Below are 24,977 nucleotides of genomic sequence, written 5' to 3' on the forward strand. Positions count from 1 at the left end.
GTGCCTCTCCCGCAGGAGAGCTGGCAGCGAGGGGCACATTCCTGTCAGCTGTCACAGCAGAATAAAGAGAAACCTAAACAGGTCTTCCTCACTACCTGCAGCCCCACAGTCCTTACACAGCAGGAACGTGCTGCTGGTTCACTGGGAACGCTCAGCAGCAGCACAAACGCCGGTGTCCCAGCGCTGATGGGCAAAGAGCTGGGGCAAGGAGCAGCAGGGCAGCTGGCCCAAGGCACTGCTATGGGCCTTCACCCTGCTTGCCCCTGCCCTCTTCCTCCCCCAGCTGCCCTTTCATACGTTTCCACCTTCCTCCTGTGCCCTGCGGTTCTGCCCAGCACAAAATCAGTAGGAAGATGAGTGAGCAGGGGGTAACCAGGTGCCTCTCCAGGCAGCAGAGGGGTGAAATGTTTCCTGAAGCTTTGTACACCCCAAGCCAGGTCTCCAGGAGCTGTCAGAGCCTGACTCCTGTACATGGAGGTACAGGAGGTGGAAATGGGGGTAAAGATCAGCACCCCTTGTGTCCTGCTGCACCTGCTCCTTTGGGCTCCCTTCAGAAAAGGGGTGCAATCTAAATGAGAGGTGAGGCTCTTGTATAAAGACGCAAACATCTTCGTTTTTAACCACTTCTGCTTGAAGGAAAAATAAAGTTAGCACAAAATTAAGACCAGTATTTTACACATTATACTTATGTGATACTTTATTTTCAGGATCTGAAGAATAATCATGTATGTCAGAAGCCATGACAGGTAAGCTGTAAGTGCAGCTCTTTCCACTTTAGGAAACCAGTGGGTTTTAAAACTAGATTTCATACTGGCATACAAGTTTTAATAACAAAAGAGTATTTTGTACTATTAGATGTTGGTCATTTTTTGTCTGACAAAGAGCAATAACAGGCTGCTGCAGGAGTTAGTACAGTTTTTGGTGAGGTTTTTTTTTCTCCCAAATGATCAGAGAAAGTACCATACTTTCAGGATGTGCCTCACTTGCTCTTAAAAGGGTAAAACAAAATATTCTCAGAGCTATTCTAAGCCTGCCATATAAGTATTATGCTGTTACAGATTTCAAAAGGTTAGCTTCAATGAACCTGACATCAGTATAACCCAAAATAACCCATTCAAGAGAAAAGTAAGAAATAATTGCTGTTTTCTCTTTTTTTTTCCTCAGCTATATTGCTATAATGATTTTGCATAACAGATTGAACAAAGTGCTGTTGTGACAGGTGGTAGAATTCAGCTAGTAAGCACAGAGACAGGGTTCAATTTAGTTTGTGAATCCTTTAATTGTTGTGCAGCTAATTAAAGAAGGTTCTTTACACTCGCAAGTGTTTACCGTTGCTAGTATGCATACATGAAAAATTAAATTGTGCCTTCAAGGGCTGAGAACTATAGAAAAATCATAGCTGATTCTGCAACATGCTTACCAGCTCAAAATAGCTGCTTTTCACAATTGGAATTTGTAAAACTTTTTGCTAAGCAAATATAGAGCTAATTAGAAGTGTTCGTTGGACCAATTAACATTTAAATAAATAAGCCATATTGCACATTTCACAGTCTTTATTTAATGATGCTTCTTAACTCTTTGGAAATATTCCTTTAAGTACAAATAAGTTGTCATAAAAATGAAAGACAAAAATAACACCATAACAGTATATTCTGTGCTTTTTTCTTTTTGCCTTGAAGTCTTCTCTCAAACTCTATACCTGTAACTGAGGCGGGGGGGTACACAAATCTGGTTCCTTCTTTCATCTTGTCAAGTTACCTTTCCACCTTTCTGAATGCAAACAGAAAAACATATTTGATTACTATTTAAAGTGTTATGATAGCTCTGTTTGTTTTGCCCCATGGAACAGAATCTGTTTTAGACAAAAATTCTTACTTTTATCTCATAAAATGGCCATTCCAGCCCAAAAGAAGGGCGTTCTCAGAAGAGATTGCTCTTAGAGCAGCCAAAACAGCAGTTTGAAAGTTGCATATGCAAACAGCGATGCGACAGAAGAAACCTAAATCTGTTTTCCAGGCCTGCTGTTTGCATTCCCACAGCAAAACCAGCGCTGTTGTTATACCTAACCCCAGGGCTGCAATTGCCTGTCTCTTCGGGGTCAAGTGATATTTTGCTTTCAAAACAACTGTCTTTTAATTTAACAGTCCCTTTCAATCAATAGGACTCCTTCAGTCTGCGCTGAACATACATTTTCTCTCTCTCTTTCAACCTCCAAACCCCTACCTAACACAAAGGTTACATTAAAAGCAGGGGAAGGCTTCTTTCTACCTTTTTCCAAGATGCATTGCACTACCTCACAATCACACTAAGAGCTAATGTGGAAGGACTCATTGTTGACCTTGGCTTCCAGTACAGAAAACCAAATTAACAAGCACCAATTAACATTCAAATAAATAAGGAAGATTAACAAAGAATACTCTGCATACCAAGAGGGTAAGATAAACTGGAGGAAGGAGTACAGTATCTCCCTCAATCAGGATGAGTGGAATTCTCCAGGAAGGAGACCAGCCCATCAGGGCATGGATGCACAGGCTGCTCTTTCCAAGGTCTGATGAGCTCTAGAGGGGATGTGGCTGTGTGTGAAACAGGCAAAGCTCTAACTTTGGAAAACCCTTGGGAAAATGTGCCAAGACCCCACAGTTGTGCATGATGCCCCTGTGAAAAGAAAGGTGCTTCCCACCTGTCTGGCCTCTGCTCTGCTCCTTCCTCCTGGGGCTGTTGGTGTCTGCAATGGCCTCTTCTGATGCTGGGCCAAGAGGAGCACGTGGCTGTGAGCTCACAGCTGACCAGCAGCAGGCCAAGGTAGACACTTGCATGGATTGTCAATGTATGAGGTTTCTGATTAAATTTTTAGTCAGAAAGGTGTGTCTGGTTTTGGTTTTTTAGATTCAGTAAATTCTAGTTCGAGTCAAAGAGAAGAAGTGGCCAAAGAACATCCAACAGCCCAAGAGGAAGGTATTTGGGAAGTCCATAGAGACTGAAAATTTTTTGCTTTAAAGTGTACTTTCCATTACACTTCACCTGAAGGCTCCAAGCTTAATTTTTGTGCTAATTATGTAGTTGTTCTGAGTACTGAGTTGTAGAATACATGTATGAAGTTCTCAAAATTTCACAGTTCAGAGCAGACCTGTCTCAATACAACTTTATTATAATTCTTTAGCCTTTCTTTGGGTGCAGTGTGGGGAACACAGGTAGTTGAAGCTGTAACCTGGAGCTACCTGTAGGGACCCCGTGTGCCATAGAGGATCAGAAATGGATCAAAAAATGCTACATCAGGAAGGATGAAAAGGGTTTGAACCCTCTGTCTTCATCATCCTCTGCCTCTTGCCCTTCCTATGGGTAAATCTACAAAAATTACTTTAGGCTGGCAAAATTTCTCCACCATTCTTGGATATCATTGCCCCAACAGAACAATTAAATTCCCCACTAAATAATCATCTGCAAAGCCTGTCTCCTAAAAGGAAACTCCTCCTACGCAAAGGTTATGAATAATTCTCAGAAGGTTACAACATGATCTATCATTTTAAGTATTTGGATCTGGAGTACTGGTTCAGGCCTCTAACTGACAGCCACCTTTATGAATAGTTAAGAGTTCACAGAGATGATTATCATGTACTATTTAAATATGTATAAAGGACAAAGATAATAACAATACTTTGCACTTTAATAGAAGCTTCTGTCTGAAATTCTCAAAGGAGAGCTGAAGTCCTCACGAATGCACACTCACAGCCCCTCTGACCTGCACAGTTGGTCATTGCTATTATTCTCTGGAATCTGGTAGGCTGTTATTGTTAGATTTCTCAAAAATGATAATGTCTGCCTTAATTTATAAAGCAGTTGAAGCTTTACTAAATGAGTAACTCAAAGTGAATCACCATTGTGGGGATGTTGATCAGTGCCTTGTGCCGAGGCAGAAAACAGCATGGAACACCACAGGATGCTCTGCTGATCCTCGGCCCCCATTCTGGTCAAGGAGGAGAATCCTCCTTGTTCCCAGGCTGAAATGCCACTGACTGATCAGCATACTGTCCAACTGGGAGAAAAGCATCTCCTGCTACTCTTCAGGAAAAAGCCTTTTGGTAGCCTCAAAAATAATTATAGATTTTTTTTCCCCAGTACGGAATAAAAAGAGCAAAAGCGAGCTCCACCTGAAAGCCAAACTTTCTCACATGAACACTCTTCTGCAGTTTGTTACAGATATAGGAGGCTTTATATTAAAAAAATGTTTTAAGCAATCCATTTCTAAATGCCCTGTGTTGATGAAGTCAGCCTCTCCTGTCTTCTGATCAAGAGGCTGAAAGCAAGTAACTCTTTACTATCCCATAAAATACAGAAGATTTAATCATGCTCAATTGTATCTTTTATACAAAATATTAAAAGAGCTACTAAATAGAAACAGAAGTGTGAAAAATAGAAACCCCAAATATGAGTACCAATCCAATGCAACCATAAATTCTGAAATGCTGCCAAAAAAGTTGGTTGTGTTTGAAAACTGGACCTGGACAATTTGAACTTATACAAATGGCATTTGTACAGCAGTGGAACCAAAGGTCGTCATGACCTTAAGGGCATATTTACAGAAGAATCAACTGATCCAGAATAATTCCACCAATGTATTAAGAAAACATGTTTTACTTCCAACATTACTAATATGTTTATTATACAACTTTGTTTCCTAAACAAGTACATTTCTTAACCAAGTATGAAAAAGGCAAAGGAAAAATAAAGTCACTTATGTCCCCAACTACCCAAGTTTTTCTGCTTCCTTTTGAGGTACCAGTTTTCCTTCAACATTTTTTAAAAATTCTCACAAGTGTCAAAGAAGAAGAAATTACTTTCAGGTTTCTTGCAAAACTTTTAACAAATATAACAGCTACAGAGAAAGAGAGAAATGGAGGAAATCTATTTCAATTATTATTTTCAATACCTGAACTAAGTGGGAATGAGGTGGTATCACTAAATCCCTCTGCAACAGGCAACTTCTCTTGAAATAAAATGCATTGAGGGAGAGAGCCAGATGAGCTTTTTCCACTGAACACTTTGTCCTGTAAGACTGTCTGTGTTCACTCCCCGTTTTCTTCTCTAAAAACTATCTCAACATAATTTCCGAACCAGCACTGTAGTCACTCTCAACCTTTTGTGGTTTTTTTACTCATTTGGTTTTTTTTGGTTTTTTTTTTTTTTTCATTTGGTTTGGAGTGGTTTTGTTTGTTTGTTTGTATTTAATTTTACATCAATTTGTCAAATCAGACTGATAAAGTTATTGAAATAACCCCAAGCCTCTGGCTGCAGTGCTGCTGTCACAATGGAACTCTGATCTCATCCTGGCTCCTATAGCTAATAACAAGCAGCAAGAGGCTGAGCCCCCTCAGCTCAAATATAACCACCCAAAGTCAAGTTAAATTCAGCATAGCTTTCACAGATTCAGAAGATCAGAAAATTGGTTTACCACAACTTACACAGACTAACATGTTAGCACAAGTTAACTGATTCACAGCAATTTTTAGTGTACGTGCTCTTGGCAAATGTGATGTAAAATTAGTACAGCTTTCAGTGTAAGCCAAACTCCCCTGGTTTCATTAGGGCTAAACTAGCACACTGATCCTCGTGTGCTGGCAGTCAGGAGCCACCACAGAGACAGCTACAGCAGCTGGCTGTGGTAACCTGGCCGTGGCATTAGTGCTCACTGCTACATCCTGGGGTCTTTTGCCAGGGTTAAGAAAATCAGATATTTCAAACTGCAATTTGTTTCATTAAAACATCCGTGTTAAATTTTTCATGGGAAGTTACCAGACTTTTCTGGAGGGACTACTTGCAGTGGAACTTCCACCAAACATGGCAGGCAAAAGTACCTAATAAAAATCATAAAACATCAAAGTCCATGATATGCAGGGATACCAAGACTTTAAAAATTTGGAAATACAAATTTTAAAAGTATACTTGATGGACCAAGTACAAAACCAACTTGGTGAGAGTCTTCATAATAAACCTCATGAGTTTTTGTCCAAACTCACACTGAATCAGTGACTAAGTTTTATATACATATATGGATCTCAGGGTGGAACTTCAATCCACAGAGATCTGAAGCTTATGATGACTACATATACATAAAAATATATAATTTACCCATATCCTACAGTTGTTAACACAGAACACAAAAATCAAGGTGGACATCTGCAGTTAAACCTTTTTCTCCTGAAAAGCTACTTCCAATTAAAAAAAAACAATCAGAATTAAAACCAAACTACATTGGCCTGTAACACATTACTTACAAACATTTTAAAGAAAAAATTCACCCACGTGTAATTTTACTATAAGCCACACACCATTTAACTACAGCAACACACTGCTCTAGAGTTTCTCTAACAGATTGGTGAGGGCTTCACCCTTCTTTTCCCTGCTCAAAAATATCACTGTAGTACTGCTGAGTAGCAATGGAGCATGAAGTTAAAATACAGGGAGAACAGGGAGTCCTACCTTGAACATTACTGACTGGCTATATCAGGTTTCATGAATGAAAATAAACATAAAAATTCAAATGGAAAATATATCCCCAGGAGCTTCCAGTTCTTTATGCATTATTTCACTGACAGTGGAATACTCTCCCACCAGTGGCACTGCCACCATCAACCCAAAGCACTTTGGGATACATCAGCAATAGAATAGAGTTGATGAGAGGATGCAGTGATATGGAGAAAAGACAGTAACTAAACAACAATGCACTGGAATTATTTCTAATGGTAATTTTTTTCTTTTTTTTTTTTTTCAGAGACTAACACCAGTATTGAAAACTTTTTCCTCTATCTTGAATTTGCTGTGTGCAGCAAGGAAACATTTGGTTCAGACTGATGTGTCTGTGTTGTTGATAAGGGACCAGGTACAGTGTCTGTGCACACAGGAGGGGTGACACAGAATCTTTTTCTCTGCAAAGACAATGCCCTGAGCAAGGCATGAATCTACACATACAGGTGAAACTCTGCTCTGGCTTATTTTAATTGGCAAAAATGTTTATAAACAAAATTTCTGCACTTTCCTGTTTTTTTAATTATTAATTTCATGAAGCAACTACACTGATGACTACCAAAAATAAGTACAGGCTTTTCCTCAAAAAGTTCCTGTAACAACTCCCATTTGTCATCTTCTTTCAACATCATCAGGCCTTCTACTTATATGATCTTCCATGGCAATCAGTTGACTGCTGCTATATATCCTGAATAATATTTTCCTTCCTGAGGACCATATATCTTTGGGATACCTAAGGGGCTCATTCATAGATAAAAAAGTATCAGTTCATTTGGAAGATGTCCTATACATAAGGGAATATAGTTTAACAAGCATTTGCAATTAAAACTTTTTGGAATAACCAAACAGAATGCAAACAATGACCACACTAATATCGCTACTCTATTTTCATTGTATATTTACTTCCACTCCAAAATTTTGCTCAAAATTTATGAACTTGCCTAAATATAGACCCAGGCTGAAATACTTTTTTAAATTAAGACTAGCAAACCTCAGCACTGCTTGTGGGAGATGTCACTAACCAGAAAGTTTGCAAGGTTTATTTTTCTATAATATCTAATATTTCAAATTTCTATAAGGCAGAGCGTCAGTGGCCATTGGTATGTTATAAAGCATTAATTGTAACAAGTTTCAGTAGCTGAAGAGGGAATCAAAGTGAAATTTCAATCAGGAAACAGACAAGTTTGTTCAATAACCTTGAAATCTTAAGCAGATGCAAAGTCACTCTGCAGGTAGAGAACAGATGAGGAAAATGTAACTTATAAACAAATAGTGCTAGTATTGGCTCCAGCCATTTCTCTGCCAGACTACAATATGGTCTGGCACATTATGTGACCTGCACTTTCTGTTTTTATTATAGTCTTTTTTTAAGACACAATCTGTCTCACCCATTTGTAGCTGTTCCCAGTATCTCATCTATCTGAATCAGACACCCACCTTTAAAGGGAATTAAATCCTCTCAAGATCCCAATGCCTTTTCTGTAGAGATAGCCTAACTTTTAGTCAGTGTTCCCTTACCTTGAGCAGGAAAAATATTGTTTTACAATCTATACCACATATTTTACCAAAGGGCAGCTGGCATCTCCATGGCTTCACCATGAACACTGCTTTCAAAATCATATTTTACCAGAATCAAGGCTAAATTGTTACTTAAAATGTTCATTTTGTAAAGACATTAATTAATGGCCTGCATATGGAAGAGAACTGGAAAATATTGTGCATTTTGTGCATTATTTTGTTGGCAAGTATATCGTTCTAGTAATTAATGTTGACATCTTTTTACAATGCATTAAGCAATATAGACAACATATTCTGCTCAGCTTTTTATTTTTTGGGGGGCAGGGAGATGGAATATAAGGCCTTCCATTGCCTAGTAAGGTCCTAGTCTGTCTGTAAAAGATACGTTTTGCAGTTCTGGACTTTGAAGACATTTTTGAGAATCTAGCATTCTCACAGACTGCCAGAGCTGTAGAGAATCCAACTCAGCAACATTCTTAGTGAACCATTCCTTTAAGGACTCCCATTGAAAGAGTCATTCCCTTCCTTATGGATTTCAGGTAGAAAAACAACTCACTGCTGTGTTCAGACAGACATCAGTCCCCTTTCTCTTCCTCCTCTGTCCCCATATCTAACCAAATAGCAATCCGAGGATCTCTTTATCATTCTCAACAAGTTTAAGCACCTCAATTCTCAGGTTCTAGATATGTAGAAAATTAGTGCCCTTCAAGACTCAAAGCTATGGCAATTTTTTTAGATGTTTATTGACCTGTTTATTACTATCTGTTTATTGAACTGTTTTCCATGAATCTGTCTAATCCCTTTCTGAGCCTGCTGATGCTGTCTGCCTCCATTAATTCCCTTGGCAGCAAGTTCCAGAAGTTCACTACTCACTGTGTCAGGAATTATTTCCTTTTATCTGTTTTAAATTACCTCTAATGGGTGTTCTAGCTATGGGTTTGTGAGATCTGGTGAAAAAAGGGAGTGATGATTCTGAAAAGGGCTTTGATAGAATTTTGTCCTTGCAGCTATAAACTTTTTCTAAGAGAAAAATAAAAGTAACTAAACAGGGCCACAACACAACTCGGAATGTAAGAGCCTGACACAACAGCATGAGATTCACTGAGCACTGTCACTAATGCAGATTTACTAACCCAGCCTGCAGAATCCTATGATCTAGTCCTTGATGAAAAGACAATCCACTTTATAGTTTCAAAGTTTGTAACCAACCCTTGTATACAGAACTTGGGAATGAGACTATTTGAGGATTGATAGCTTTGCCACAACTGAAAAGATTCGTCTGTCACATCTGAGATTCATTCAGTTACAGAAAAAATCCCAAACGTTCTTACAAATCTGAGAGGAAGAAAGAGTGGAAAATGTCAGAATGAAGCATTCACTACAGGTTTTTTTTTCAGAAATATTCATCCAAATTTTGGGTTGAAGTCTACATAGACCTTCCATCCAAAGCCAATTTAACTGAGAGCCCAAGGAAAATACATCCCCATCTGGCACAGACTGTTGTTCCAAGCTGCAACCAGATGATTCCCTCCACCCTCACCCTCCAAAACCAGAATGACTATTAAAAAATAACCATTCTCTTAGGTTAAAGAAAAAAATAAAAAATCTCCCGACCATGGTTGAAGCCAAATGGCCCTTCAGGCTACTACTGAAGAATCAATTACATTAGCTGTAAGCCTAAGAGAGTCCTGGGGACAATCAGTCAGAGCCATAATAGCTGTGAGGGAATTGTTAAGCAAATTGAGGGATTCTTTAGGTAATTGGGATTGGACAACCAGGTCATACTTAATTTGAAGCATCCATTCCATACAAGTGCTTCAGAGGTATAGTAGGAACTAAAGACAATAAAGTCTAATTGTGCTGCTACTAACCCAGTGCTTTTAAAGGGACACCCCACCCCACCCCACCCACCCCTGTACCCCCATTTGCACAGAATGTTTAATAGGATTGATAATAGTGCTCACTTCAGCAGAGGAGAATTCAGGCAGCTCCTGCAGGGTCAAATCGGGGAGCTGAGAGCTCCACAGCCTTTGGGACAATGTGCAGTGTTTATTCACAGCTTGAGGCAGAGACAGGAAATACTCAGGTACCAAAACTGAGAAGGAAAAAAAATGGACAACTCACAGTCCAAAGATGCTAAGGATATACATTTTTCTGGTTTTGTGGTTGACCATGCATTCAGCATACTAAATGTATATTTAACTAGAAATTCTGATCTTCCAAAGAAACTCTGCAAAAATGCACAACTTCTGCTTTAAGCTCTTCAAATTTTACAGGCAAGAAAATCCTCAGTTCTGGGAGGTTGTTCTGAGGGGGCTGTGAGAGCACCTCAAATCAAATTGGATTTTTTACCCAGTTAAACAGGGAAGTATTCCAACAGCAAAAAGCTCTCAATTTCCTTTGTTCACTGAAACAAGTTTCAGGAAAAAAAAAAAAAAAAAGGTTTGCCCAAAATCCGTCTTCATGTCCAGTTTGCTATTAGAGAAACCTGTTGCAAGCAGCTACTGCTAGCATTTTTTGGCTTCTCCAGAGAAAAGCAAGCCATTTAGGTTGGTACAATAGGGATTGAAGTCCCAAGAGATGCTAATTCTTTGTTGGATTTCCCTGAAATTTCACAAGGTGAACAAAATGAGCCAGCAAACATGGCCCTAAGAGTGCCAGCACCAAAGCTGACAAATCTATCTTCTTGTCTCCCTTTCCTCTGATTCTTTTCTGGAACTAATTTTAGGAAAAACCCTATTTCTGGGTCTTCTGGCAAAGAATACCTCAGATAATTTGCCAGAAAGGAAGATTCTGTTAGTGCCACATTTCTTTGGCAAGGCAAGAGAAAAACTGGGAAAAGAGGGATAAAGAACAGAACCTGGATGGCTGAAGGGTGCCAAAGCAAGAGTTTTGAGCCAGTTGCCATTCTGCTCGAAATCTGCAGTGAGGAGCCCGGCTCCCTGCTCCCAGCAAGCTGGCCATGGCTTAGAAGAGTTGGCCAGAGCAGCTCTGGCAGCACAGCTGATGACAGAGAAAACTTGGAGGAGCAGACGGGCCAATAGCCCATTGGTAGAGGTCAGGAATATCTGATCATGCACACTTCTGCCATTACAGAGCTCTCATGGAGTACAGATCCATCCATTTCATGCTCCTGTTTTGGAGGATGCTTTAACTGCTTATCAAATCAGTGAGCATTTTTCTAGCCTTGACAAAACAAGAGCCAACAACAGGAACTGGTGGCAATTCTACCTCTAATGTTTGGAGTTGTGACATGATCTATTCAGCCAGGCTGTGTCCTTCTGAAGTTATCCAGCACTCTGCCAGCAGTCACCCAGCAACAACAGCTTCTAAATAAAGAAACCACGTAAAACGAACAAACAAATAAACAAAAAGTAAAATCCCTGATCTGGAATATACTGCCCTAACTGAAGGGAGTCTTTCCACTCCACACACTACACTAACACCAATTTAGGTGAGTGAGCAGGCAAACTGTCTCCCATGAGACTAGTTAAACAGGCTATGGTATAGCCGCTCAATTGCCTGGACAACATCAGGACTCAAAGTCTGGGGAGCACTTGACGAGCACAGCAAATAACCCATCTACAAAAATAATCATCATCAAAAACAGTCATCCACAAAATTTTTGCCAATCAGTACTTTGAAAAATGAGCCATCACTTTTTGTGACGATAATGGATGGGAATTCAGTCTGTGTTGCTGCTATAGAAAAAAAGTGTCCATTGCTTTAGACTAGAGGGAATGCTGAGCACACAGAATTTGAACTCAGAGAGCCTGGTGTAGAAATGGTCATGGTTAGATAGTATCTTTCTTTTGACCAGAGAGCTGCAAAGAAATCTATTTCATGTGTAGGAATAATGCTTAGATTAAAAGTTGTTCCAGCAAAATCTTTAAGAGACCTTACCTGATGCAACCTGGGTGAAACTTCAAGGGCAGTAAAGATCCTCAAATAAGTACCCCCAGGTAGAACAAAACATTTACAAGATGAGTGATAATAATCTAGCATCTTCCAAGCTCCATGTCAGCAAGGGAAGCAACATGATAATATTCAAAGATACTTTTTGGTAGCAGAAACACAATGCACTATATCTGCTCTCTACTGCTGCATCCCCACTGTCATTACTCATGCTATGAAAAGAAAAAAACAGGTGTATGAGGCAGCTGTGCTTGACAGAGGCTACTTGCAAAAAAATAAGGGAAGGCTGCAGACCAAAAAGATTATAAACATCATCTATCTCAACACTGTATTTGGTCAGTAGTGCTAAAAAAAGTGTCAGCTTCTTTTGCTGGAAACTGTCCACTTCACCTCATACAATCTTTGTACAGGCACATGAGTTAATGACAGAATTCTATATGTTTTGTTTGGAACAGCAGTACTGTTTGAAGTTCTGACTTAACAGGCACCGTGCTTTTCAATCTCGTGTTTCATAAATGCTGCTCTACTTTAGAGCAGGGTATATTCAAAAAATGGAACATCACCTGAGAGAAACCCCTCAACCACAAGGTGGGTCCTTTTTGGCAGAAAAACAGAGTATGGACCACAGAAATGCCAGTTGCAACCACAACTGATAAGATCAGGACACATGTGGTTTTAATTGGTCTAAACACTGGGAGATCCCAACTGCTTCCATCCTGCTGCATTTCTGATACCTGCAGTCTACCACAATATCCCACTGTACTCAGGGTCAGAGTCCAGTTGCCTTCCATTTGTGGACACAGTGGGCATGGAGAAGAAGGAGATTTACTTTGACACCCAAGAATAACTGCATCACCTTGGGAGACTGCATTTCAAGTTTTGCTTCCGATTATAATTATAATTACTTGGTGATGATAACCTCCCCTTTAGCTTAATTTAAAATGCTTCTGAGTTGGAGAAATGAATGACTGGAATTATCTGGGAAGAGCTAGAGGGATGGGGGAAGGACATAAACTAACTTTTTTAATTCTTTCACTTCTTGTCATTGGCAAAAACCTTTAAAAATATTGCAAATTAATTTTCCTCACTGTGGTAAGCTTTGTAATTGTAACCTGTAACCAGTTATAACCATCATGTTGCTTCATCCTAATTGCTGACTGTTGTGACCAAAACATGATTCTAGAACTTTTAGTACAGGAGGAGAGGAGAAACATGGTAGTGTTTGAACTGGCAGTGCATCACTGCTCTTCCTATACCATGTTCTTACAGGGCATAACTGCTAAATTACTTTGGGGCCACCCATCACATACATTTAGTTGGGCTTACAGTTATGTACCTAGTGAGAAGAAGGAAGCAAAAAAGTTGAAGGAAAGTAAATTCCATTTTGAAGACAACAGCACTGGAGAGAAGTCAAGAAATCATAAGGCTCTCACATTCCCCTGGTGGTTCTCTCATGTAGATTTTCCTCTTCTCATTTCCACAAACATAATATGATTACTTTCAAGAACTAGGCATGAGCTGGAAACCAAAAGTAGAAAGCCACACACACACACTTGTGCAGAGCTGAGGTCAGGGTTTGGCAGGACCTTGCTCACACTGAACAAAGCCCCTCTCAGGCAGTCCCAGGAATGCTGAGGCTTCCGCATTTTCTTCCACCACCGAGGCTGAGAACACCTCAAATAACCCAGAAACACAAACATAAAATGTCTTCTGATTCAGTGGATTCAATGGATGTACTGAAATTCCACAACCCAAAATACATTGGCACGATAATACTGATATTCCATCTCATGATACTTCATTATTGATATATCTCTAATGAAAAATATGGTGAAATCTATCCAGCAGCATCTGCACCCCAGTTCAGCCATGCCAGAGAGAGATAATGTCTGGCTTGAAGTCTTCCTTCATCACTTTCCTTTATCCCATTTTGCCAGCTTTCAAGAAGGTGGCTGTCTTTGCCTTCCTCTGAATGAGAGAGATTATTTGAGAACAGGAAATAAAACCAAGTGGCAAGGAAGGAGCAGCTGCTAGAACCAAACTGATGATGACAGTGCACCCATGAAAGAGAACTAAGAGATCCCTATTACCTGCCATCTAGCCTCTGCCTTGGGTGTTCAGTGTGTTTTAAGTGCAGAAGCTTAATTTGTTCTTGCACACACTAGGCCACTATTGCAGATGAATCTCCAAGTGCAATCAGCTAGTTCATCTACCAAAAACATACTAGGCCATAAAACCAGTACAGTGAATTTAATCTAAAAAGATATGTTAGATTCTTTTTCCACAGACCCTTACTTTTAAAAATAGTCTTTATGCATATGGGAAATCCAATGGTGTTTACAAGAATAATGGTTTGTGACATTGGGCAATAAAAGCTGAGATTCTCTTTGCAAACAGATAAATATTTGCACACTGCTACTGTGTGACCATCTACCCAAATATTATCTGTGTGCAGGAAGAATAAAGCACATTTTGCCAGTTGCTTTATTTTGCCAGTTGCCAGAACCATAATGTCTGTTTCCTTTTCTTCCTTTCTAAGCTCTACTATTCCATAACCAAACCCACAGACTGTACAGATATTGATGATAAATAAGTGATGCATGTGGACTTAATATTACTAAATACTTATAGAGCATCAGAGTATTGTACAAGCATTAGCAAATCAATCCTCATACCAACTTGCAGGACACCTAAGTATTATTTTCCAAATTAGGGCCAAAGCTTTTGCTCATGTCTACATCCACTTTTTATTTTATGCTGCCAAACCAAAACTAAACAGTAGCCATGTATATCATATTCCGTGGAATGCCAGCACCCACTACCTCTAAAAGGACTCAGTTAGAAGAACTGTTATAGAGGTTAAAAGTCCATAGGAGCTGCAAGGATGTATATTAATAAGAGAACCTGTTAAGAGGTTTTTATAATATTTTTAACATATAAATAAATACTTGTATTGTTTGAGGATTCAAAGAAAATTCTGAAATTAATAACCACAACCAGTGGAGTTCACAACACAGTGACAATATGCTGGACATGCTAGTGGTGCTTATGATGCCTGTTGGAGGTTTAAAGGCTCCAGCTGCAATACTGGAAAACACAAGATCCTCCAAAACACAACACCAGAATCAGACTAACCTCACTTACACACGAGCAGGCTGCACTGACACACAGCCAGCGTGGGGGCATCCTTGCTCATGGGTGACATTTGAGCTCTGAGCTGGACAGGGAGAGCATGCAGCCAAGCCTAGAGAGGGTGCAATTCTTACCATGAAACTCCGATGCAGACAGAACAAGGAGCTGGCTGATATCAGGAGGACAGGGTGAGTTGCTCCCAGGCTCCATGTGGCTGAAGAGGGTGGTGAGTACAGAGCAGCTGGCAGGGTTTATCTGCTCAACTTTCTCTGACCCTGAGAAACAGCCTGGCAGCCTTCTAGCTCTCCCTGCTCTCAGATGTACCTTTTCCCTTCTTTTATGATCAACAGTCCCACGAGAGACTTCAGAGAAAATGTTGGCCTCAAGTACTCAAAATACTCAAGAGTTAAGTCTGGCATTTTTAGAATACCTGCGGGTAGTCTGGCAAATCAAGTATCCCACATTCACCCATCTCTAATGATGATTATTATGCACCAACAGCTGTCTACAGTTCAATGGATGAGGATCTAATTGATCTCATTACCTCGCCCCATATAAAGTGAAGAGCATTGCTGCTTCTCTGGGTTTGGGATCCTAGGCTGACTGAGGACTCTGTGCTGAAGACCTGGAAGCAGTCTGTTTGGTAGTGCTGCTCGTTTGTTTGCAGCTGGTCAAAATCCACAGACACAAACATCTTGTAATATACTGTATAATATATTACAATGTGGCTTTTGTCTTACCAGTTTAATACTGAATAACTCTGATAGCATTCATATGAATATTAATTTTGTAATAAAAAGCAAGACTGGTGTATTAGTTATGCGTTCTTTTGTTACTCTTGGTCTTTAATTATTATTATTAATGCTATTACGTCCAATTTCCCCTCACCTCGCTCACCCTGGCAGTCCCCGCTGCGGTGCCCTGTCTCAGGCAGCGAGCTCCTTCTGGAGCCAACAACAATGTCACCCAATTAACCCTCTGGCAGGGTACACTGTGGTTTATAAACGGTGCTGCTTCCTCTGCTACAAGTCTCGGAGTGTCATTTCTCACAGCCAGGCACCCAAATCTCTTCCTTGGCCTTGGCTTGCCTGCCCAGCACGGCTGGCCCCGTGCGGGCTTTGCCATGTGGCAGGATCAGCCAAAATATTTCTGCTGGGGAGATTCTGCAATAGGAATCTGTGCTTTATATTTTAAAAGTTACATTTCTGAGGAAAAACAAAAACAAAAACAAACAACAACAAAAAAAAAAGCAAAGGCATTTGCAGAAACAAAAGGCCTGAGTCCACCTCTTTTGGGTGGGTGTAAATCCTCTGTCTTTAATAAAGTTATGTCTGATTTATAACTGTGTGAGAGGAGATTCTGGCCCGTAATATAATATAAAAATGCTCAGCTTTCTGCAGTTTGCTTATTCATAAAGATTACTCCACTGACACTGTGGAAAAGATGCAATGAAAAATACCTAGTGCTCTGCAGCTTTGCAACTGCCAACTCTCTCTTGTTTTTAAAAGAATACCACTGTTCATTTGCTAGTCTACAGCAGATATATTTTTAACATAAAAACACTATATTTAATTGTTTATGGATCTCAGTTCTTTTAGCACTACTGGAAATCACACAAAAACACATTAGTACAGAGCAATTAGTGCAATGGCAGTAAACAACTAAGGCACTATTAAGCTGTGGGTGATTAAATAGTATTACTTCTTTATTTTTTTATTATATTAGACTAAGAGAAGATTTTTAAACGTATATTCCCACTAATATTAAAAAATTTTATGAAGAGCAGGTATCTTTAACTTTAGACTGTTTTTGTCAGGGCACTTCAGTTTGTAAGAAAGATTTCCTTTTAATGGAAGATTTGTCTCTTTATATGGTGTATCACGCTATTTCTTATCTCACTACACTGGGACATTTATACAGTAATATTATTTAATGAGAGTTATGAAATCACACACTGTTCCTTCAGAAAATAATACCCGTATCTCTACCACCAAGGAACAAAGAGCTACCAAACTCCCAAAATAATATGCAATTATTTATATCCGTGAGAAGAACAACCCGGGTACTATTTGACAAATTTACTACAAGGGGCTGTAACAAACAGTGTGATAAGTTAGCCCGAGTGGCAGAGACCTTCAGGCAACATAAAAGACAAGAATCTGACCCAAGGACAGAACCCTTGTGGTATACCTTTTTTATCTGCCTAGCCCTCACAATGTCTCTGGACTCTGTACTTGTTTATAGATCATCCTCATGGTCTGGCACATCTTTTCCTCAGCATCTGATTAAGTTAACAATGTGCTGCTATTTGCATGCAGATTTGCCAGGCCTTTCTCTACAGCTGCTCCCAAAGACTTGGTCTTTCTCTGTAATGTGATAGCACAGCAGTCAGTAAATGCAATCTTTGTCAAACCCAGGTGTGCTCTTGATTTGGTTCTCATTCGTTCCAAGCAATTTTTCTTTCTGTAGCATTTATAAGGCTCTATTATAGTATAGCCACATCTGGAGCTAAAATTCTTCTATTAATTATATACTTTTACCACTATAAAGACAAATTCAGACACAGCTACTAACATTTTTGGTTTTCTTCTTATTCTCTTTTTGGCAGCCTGTATTTTGTTTCTGTAGAAATTTAATTTCTAAAGCAGCATTCCTGATTTTTATTTCCATAAAAACAGTAATACAAGCATGAAATCTAAATATTTAGTATCCCTAGTCTAAAATCATGCTATCCAGAGCAATATAAAGTATTAAGCCTATTTTTTTAAAACCTTTCAATACTTGTCATACATATGATACTTTAATAATGTATCTGTCTCGTTGAAAGAGTTACAATCTACTTGGGAAAGAAAGAGAGTGGTTAACAAAAACCAAAAACAACTTACTCAGTTCCCTAGTGGATGCTGGTTCACATCACAGAATCACCAAACAATTTGTTCCCTCCACAGTCAAAAAGCAGAACCAAATTTGATCAGCATGGTGACTTAAATGCTGTATTTTCTTTGTGCAATGAGGGTAATTTTTCAAGATCAGGTTTGAAGTAGATTAGTGCAGAAATATGAGCTAAGCCTTCACTCTTATCATCTGAGTATGGATAAAGGATGCATTCACCCAAGAGCACCGAAAGTTATTTTCTAAGAAAAAAATTTCCTACCTCTTTTTTTCCATGTGTGGATACAGAGATCATCACAACAAAGTAATAAAGGGAGACTAGCAAACAGGTTTGACAAGTGAATATTCACTGTGAAAATATACATTTAGAAGGAAATACCAGAAATCTTATTTGTTAATTTTAAATCCCATTCATGAGCCAAAAGGGAAGCTTCTTTGCTAGGTAAATACCTGTGTGTTAAAAGAGATCAGATTTTTTTTAATTACAGGAGCACTACAAAGAAATACCAATCCCCACAACTGAGGGATGATTTCCATCTCACCAAATCAGGTGGTCTTCTCCAGCCCTTGGCCAAATAAGTTTAACATGGACATGGTGAGCTGAGATTGTGACTTTAGTATTATTTATTTTGAAAGGAAGTATAAATGGAAAACTTTTTCTTCCCTAATCAGCTTTCTTCTGGTTTGCTACCACTGGTTTTTTTTTGCCTATTTGTTCCAAAACTAAAAGAAATGCAAGTGTTCCATGTCTGTGCAGCTGAATTCACTGAAGCATCAATGTTTTCCAAACTATTTAATAAAATTATAAATAAAAAAACCAAACTAGCTTTACCCATTAAAAATAAAATACAGTAATGTTCTTCATGGTGGACTTTTTAAACTATTCTACTGAGGAAAAAGCTTTTATTTATTTACTGCAGATTTTATCTTCCCAGATCACTTATTTCAGATTATTAGTTTGGCCATGTATACACCCAGTCTCTGCACAGACGTGCAGACACACTCACACACAGATTCACACACAACATATACCCATGCAGGAGGTAAAAGAATCAGCAGACAGACAGAAGCTGTGTAACCAGATTACATCACAGGTTACGATGGAAATAAATACAAGAAAATCTCTCTCGCTTCCATAGCGTGGCATTTTAGTGGTGCTGGTTTGACTTTTGGCCCACACACATATGCCAATGGCAAGGCTAACTCTAGGGACTAACAAAAAAGAATGTGTGTTCACAGCTGTACAGTACACCAATACAGATTACATGTTTTCAGTGTTGCGGCCACAACAGAATGCTAATTAACATACTGGAGTGATGAGAACGGCTGTAAGGGCCTTATTGTTCCATTATTTCATGCAGCCCAGCTGCCTTTGTTTATGTCACTTATCCTCTCGTGCCACAGGTTTTTACTCCAAAAATACTATCCCAATACAACGTTAATATTTAAAAAACAAAGAGGTGGCAGATTGTCATTTTTGTGTCAGTCTCAAACTGCAGAACTGTTAAGCTGTTCTGGTTCGGTATTTAGAAATAATTTAACAGCCATATTCAGACACTGCCTGCATTCTAACATAATGGCTGAATACTTGAACCAAGCAAATGCATAACTATCCTGACATCACTTATGAGATTTAGATTGGTCAGTTAATGGAAGTCTTTACCAGAATCAATACCATAACAGCTTCTTGAAATGAACGTGATTTTTTACACAGAGTGCTGTGAACAATAAGTACAGAAATATCCTACCTTTGTATACAGCACAAAGGAACTGGGATTTGAAATTAAGAAGCAATTACAGTTTTTTGCAAAGTAATGTTACAGTTGATTATTAGAAATAAACACATACAAAATAAGCACTTTTTAATAAATAGCTGGAGAATATTAAAATTCCACAATCCTATTATTCCTTTTTTTTCCTACTTTTTTAACAGCCATTTTATCTGTTGGCTTGGTTATCATGTTGCTGTTAAGGATTAATATTGATGATTGTTGCCAACAATGGTTAAATACTGCAGAAAAACACTTTTTATGAGAGAGATGTAGCCATATCTAACTGTAAGTAATATTAGTTGTGCCTGCTGCTTTGACTTCTTTGATTGATTAATGAAAAAAAGCAATGTTAAATGCCATTAATATTCTTAGTTTTATTACAGCCTGAATGTCTTGGCTGATATTGGCCAGGTTCACATCCAGGATAGCTAAGAAGACAACAACTTCCTAGTGCAAAGGAAGAGAAGAGTTCCTGTCCACAGAAGCTCTCTGATCCCAAAAGCATTTATGTTTCTCAACAGAGAAATCAAACAACTTGGCTCTCTTGACTTCTGTGAAACCATGCAACAGGCTGAGTTTGCTTAGGAGTTTAAAGAAACTATTAAGGTTTTATTTAGTCAGTAGCAACAAGTGTGATAATTTGAAAACGTTAAATAAGGAGGGGAAAAAAGGAAAAAACAGCCAGAAAACCCCAGGACATCACTGGTAGGAAGTTCAATGTACTACTACCTGGTTACAACTCAAAAGTTTCTTCCCCTCATTTACTTGGTATAAATAAATAGGAAACATTAATGATAAAGAGTTTTCCAAACAATTTACTCCATCAGTTGACTGTAGTGGCTATCAGAGCATGAGCTTGGCTAGAATCCGAAGTGTTAATGGCGCATTTCTTTCTCAAATTAAAAGGAAAAAAATATGTAATTTAGTTCCAGTTTCACAAGTTTAGCTTTCCCAACAAAGAGTGAGAGAGCTAACAACATACCTGTCACCTCAGATTTACCCAGTGAACAGAAGCATCAGAAAGGCTAAGTCTTCCCTAAAAATGTCACCTCCCTAATCAAAGGCATACTGTTGTTAATCACAACGCACACCAAAATCCTGAAAACACCCAATTGAGTGAATGAGCCCTGGTTTCATTTTAATTACTTTAACCACAGATAAATGTGCAACTGCTTGAAGTATCTGTCCTATGCAAGGCAGTAATGAGGGATTTAATGTTTTCTCCAGCTACACAGCTCACGATGGTGAACACGCCACAGGTGTGGCACAATCTAATGCAGAGCAGTTTCTCAGCTATGACCATTCCCCTACTGTGGACAGAACATAGATTTTTTTTTAAACTGGATCCAGGAGCTAGCTAAATTACCCAGCTGCTCTGTGTTTAAGCCCCCAGCTAGTTTATATACCAATAACAATAAACTTTCTATAACAGCAACCCAGTCTATTACAGTGCTTCTTACCCAAGCTAAAAGTGGGCCACTGTTAGTTCAGCTCTGTTCATGGACGACACCATGGGATTTGTCCCTTCCTAAAACTGTAAAAACATTATAAAAATATACAAGTGCATGCTTAATTAATGGAGTTTTGTTTTCCAATAGGATGATCTTTTATTTTATGGTACAGACACACAGAATCTTAAGCCTATCAGTTGGGAACACATTGGAAGGTTGGTCTTTTATTTATAACACAGCACCAAGTTGCAGTCACAAAAAGAAGTACTGACAATGGCCTCTTAATAAGTTTAGTATGATACAGTCACAGGTACTGAAAACTTCTCTCCAGATAATCCACTCATACATTTATGTTTAAAAATAGCATTCAATTCTGACATCAATTAAATAAAATTGTTTACAGAATGTAATAGGTGTACTGTTGAAACTGTGATGGTCTGTTCTAAGAATGAGAAGTGTTATAGAGAGATGGTTTTATCAGACCAACCAGTAGGGTAGAGAGGGGAAAAAAAAAATCAACAAAAAAGCCCAAGACAGATAAGACTTTGGGACCAGAAAAAGGACTTGTTTCCTCTAAAATGTAGCAATTTTTTCCCTGCAGAGATATCTGTTGATTTACTAACATGACACATCTCTATAAACTTTGTCTTTCTGAAAACACATTATAAAAATAACAGTTAATTAATGCTTAACAAAAATAAAATTTTAAACAATTTAAACAACAAAATTGATAAAATGCTAGTTTACATTGTTATTTCCTTGAAGTTAGGAAGAAATTCTGTCATGACTTAACTGTTCCCATTGCTTCATAACTTTCAGTGAACTACTTCTTTCAATCTTAGTTTATGAAATTCTACTGAAATTAACTTCTTGTGGCTAAGGCTGATACAAATAACAGCAACAAGGCACTAAAGCACTAATAAACGGATTACAAGGTCACATAAATGGATATGCATATAGCTGCTGGGCATAATGCATAAGTAACTTCAGGTGCAAGCCATAAAATACAGAAGGGAGTAGGTAAGCACAGGCAACCACAAAAAAACCTCAGCTGTCAATTTTTGAAAATACATATCCTCTCTGCATTTAATCAGGTATTTAACTTAAAAGTATACCCATCTTAACTGTAGATTTTAAATCACTTTTAGAGACAAATTTACCAAAGCCGAAGGTTTTTTTTAACAGACTCCAACACTAAGAAAACCATGCCAGATGACATGGGAGCTGCAAGACTCTCCTACATTATTTATCTCCATCATGTATGGAATCTCATCTCTACAAACACAGCCATTTTCAAAATGACCCTCAAAAGAGGGTACTCTTGTTCTCACAGTCACTCCCAGACCATCCTCAGCTGGAAACAGACTTAGCTGGAAAGAGCTCACTTGCAGACAAACCAGTCCAGGCACTATATAGCTGTCACAAGGCTGACAGCTTGTTGTATGGGGATGATTGTACCTTCCCTGCAGAAAGTCCCATGGGAAGGGCTGGAAACAAAAGAAATCCTTATGGGATCCACGCAGCTGAGCAGGGCAGCAGTTGCCTTCTGCTGAGAGGACTAAGCTGGCAGCCCTCTCCAGCCTGTCCCTCTGAGCCCTGCCCAGTGTCCAAAAGAGCACGGAAAGACCTGCACACCTGGCCCAGGCCCAAGCTCCTCATTCCCCCTGCCCTGTGTCACACACAGCTGAGACTTTGCTCTGGGATGGGCTGGTGACTTCAGCTGCACGTGTGGTCACGGAGCAGGAATCCTGCTGGGACATGGCACAGGGGAGCCCTCTGTAAAGCCACAGCCTAGCACGAGGGCCTCTCCTCACCAGCACAACTCCTGCTGCTGCACAAGGGCAGCAGCAGCAAGGCAAGGACATCTGCACAGGGGCTTTGTGCCTCCACACCAACTCTAATCCCATTACAGCCAATGCCTTCATGGATCCTTAAAAAGCTCCAAGAAAATGATGGCTAAAGACTTGAGCTGCATTCCTTTTTCCTGGCCTTTGTGGACCAGAGGTGATGATTTGCAGCTTCCCGTAGTTCCCGTCCCTCCCATCCCTACCTGCCAGCCTCTACTCCTTCCCCTCACAGTGCTCCATCATCAATCAGTTCTTCAGATGCTTGCCAGGGATCTGCTTTGTTCTGCATCCAATTCCAACTGGCTGTACATAATAAGAATTTCACTCCTATGCCTGTGCTTTCCACCTGGGAAATTGAATCCTTCATGCCATTAGCCTTCTATATTGTCCTCCGACCGTATGGAAAAGGTTCCACAGCAGTAGAAAGGAAAAGGAAGCCTACTACAGAAACTAGGCCCTTGATCTGCAAGAAGAAGCTTTCATACATCAGAATTCCTCTTCTCTGAGAAAAAAAAAAAAAAAATTATGTTTCAGTTATTTGTCCAAAAAGCAGGATTTCCAGGCCTAAAAATTATGTCATACAGAGAATAAGGCAATCTCTTGGTCTTAGGGAATCCCAGTGCCAAGGGAATCTTGAGGCTGGATTCTGTAGCTGAGGAAGCATTATTCTGACAGGGCTCACCACCTCTGGCATGACTCTTGGTAAACACCTCCTTTCCATACTGAAGCACGGGGAATGTGATGGCTTCATGTAAATGTGTGATAGGTTTTGCTCAAGTTGTTTGGGGGTTTGTGGTTTGTTTCTTTTTTTTTTTTTTTAGAGTTTTACTTAAATTAGGGGGTTGAAAGAACCAAAAATTCTGCAGAAGTCCAGAGATTTTGGCACAAGCTCAGGAAATATTGCATTGCTGAACTGCCACTACTGTGGTTCAGCCACTGATGTCCAAAGCCACATTCCCTGTAGCTCTTTTCAGTGCTCACAGTACACCCAAAGCATGCACTTGTATTCAACTAGCATAGACCATGTTAGGCCTTATTATATCACAGACGCTGTATTTTGTGGCGTGACCTTCTTGCTTCAGAAGAATATTTTTAAAGAAAATGCTGCTTCAGCTGGGGTGAATTTGTGAATTTATGGCATTACCACACCACTGTCACTTAATGTATAGGAAGTTATACCTTCCAACACTTAGACATAGATGAGTGCTCAAAATCCCTTGTTTGAAGAACAACAAAATAATAAGAAATAATAATTATAGCAATACCTGTTTAGTATTTCTATGGTAAAAGTGCTGAAAAGACATTAACTAATTAGTGCTCACAACACCCATGTGAGGCAGAAAAGTATCATTATCCACATGCTACAGATGGAAAACTGACAATGTGGAGTTACCTGCCTTTCCAAGACATGCATGAGGGGATAATCACCTAATGCAAATTCATCAAAACCCTGTGGGGAAAGCACCGGTAGAATGGTCAGACAGGTTCAGTTTCCTCCCTGTGAGCTCTGATGCAGTGAGGGAGAGAGCAGCACAGAGAGGTGTGGGAAGACACACGTAGCCTGCATCTAATCTAGAAGCTGTGCAGAGAGGAGACAGAGACAGCTGCACAGATCATTAAAGGCAGCCTGATTACTTGAGCTTGACACCTCTTTTTTCCCTAGAACGTCACTCACAGTGATGGGGTAGTCGAGTCAGGCTGGGAAGCCAAGTGGGTTTTGCAGGAGGAAGATCCCCTGGACTGAACCCCACTGAATATACAGCTTTTGCAGCACCACCTTTGACCACAGAGTTAAGAATCAAATTAAACACCTGGGGCTTGCTATCCTTTCCACACATCTCTTTCAGGAACCAGGTAGGCTGGTTTCTTGCATATGTACATTCTGACAACAGCTCACTTAGTGGTTTGTTTTCTTTCTTCTGTAAGCC

General features: G+C 39.4%; 1 protein-coding gene across 41 annotated transcripts in view; it reads right to left on the minus strand.

The window, feature by feature from the left end:
* ZNF536 (zinc finger protein 536) overlaps positions 1-24,977 on the minus strand; it is a 361,403-nt gene that overhangs the window by 199,708 nt on the left and 136,718 nt on the right. For 2 of the 41 annotated variants that reach the window (XM_085589489.1, XM_085589478.1), the window contains exon 6: positions 11,272-11,369. The exons of the other annotated variants lie outside the window; for them this stretch is intronic. The gene's annotated coding sequence lies outside the window, so the exon portion shown is untranslated. The remainder of the gene's footprint in view (positions 1-11,271; positions 11,370-24,977) is intronic. 41 annotated transcript variants of the gene reach the window in all.

The sequence above is a fragment of the Lonchura striata genome, chromosome 11 (assembly GCF_050655825.1).
Source record: "Lonchura striata isolate lonStrDom1 chromosome 11, ASM5065582v1, whole genome shotgun sequence".
Taxonomy (NCBI): domain Eukaryota; kingdom Metazoa; phylum Chordata; class Aves; order Passeriformes; family Estrildidae; genus Lonchura; species Lonchura striata.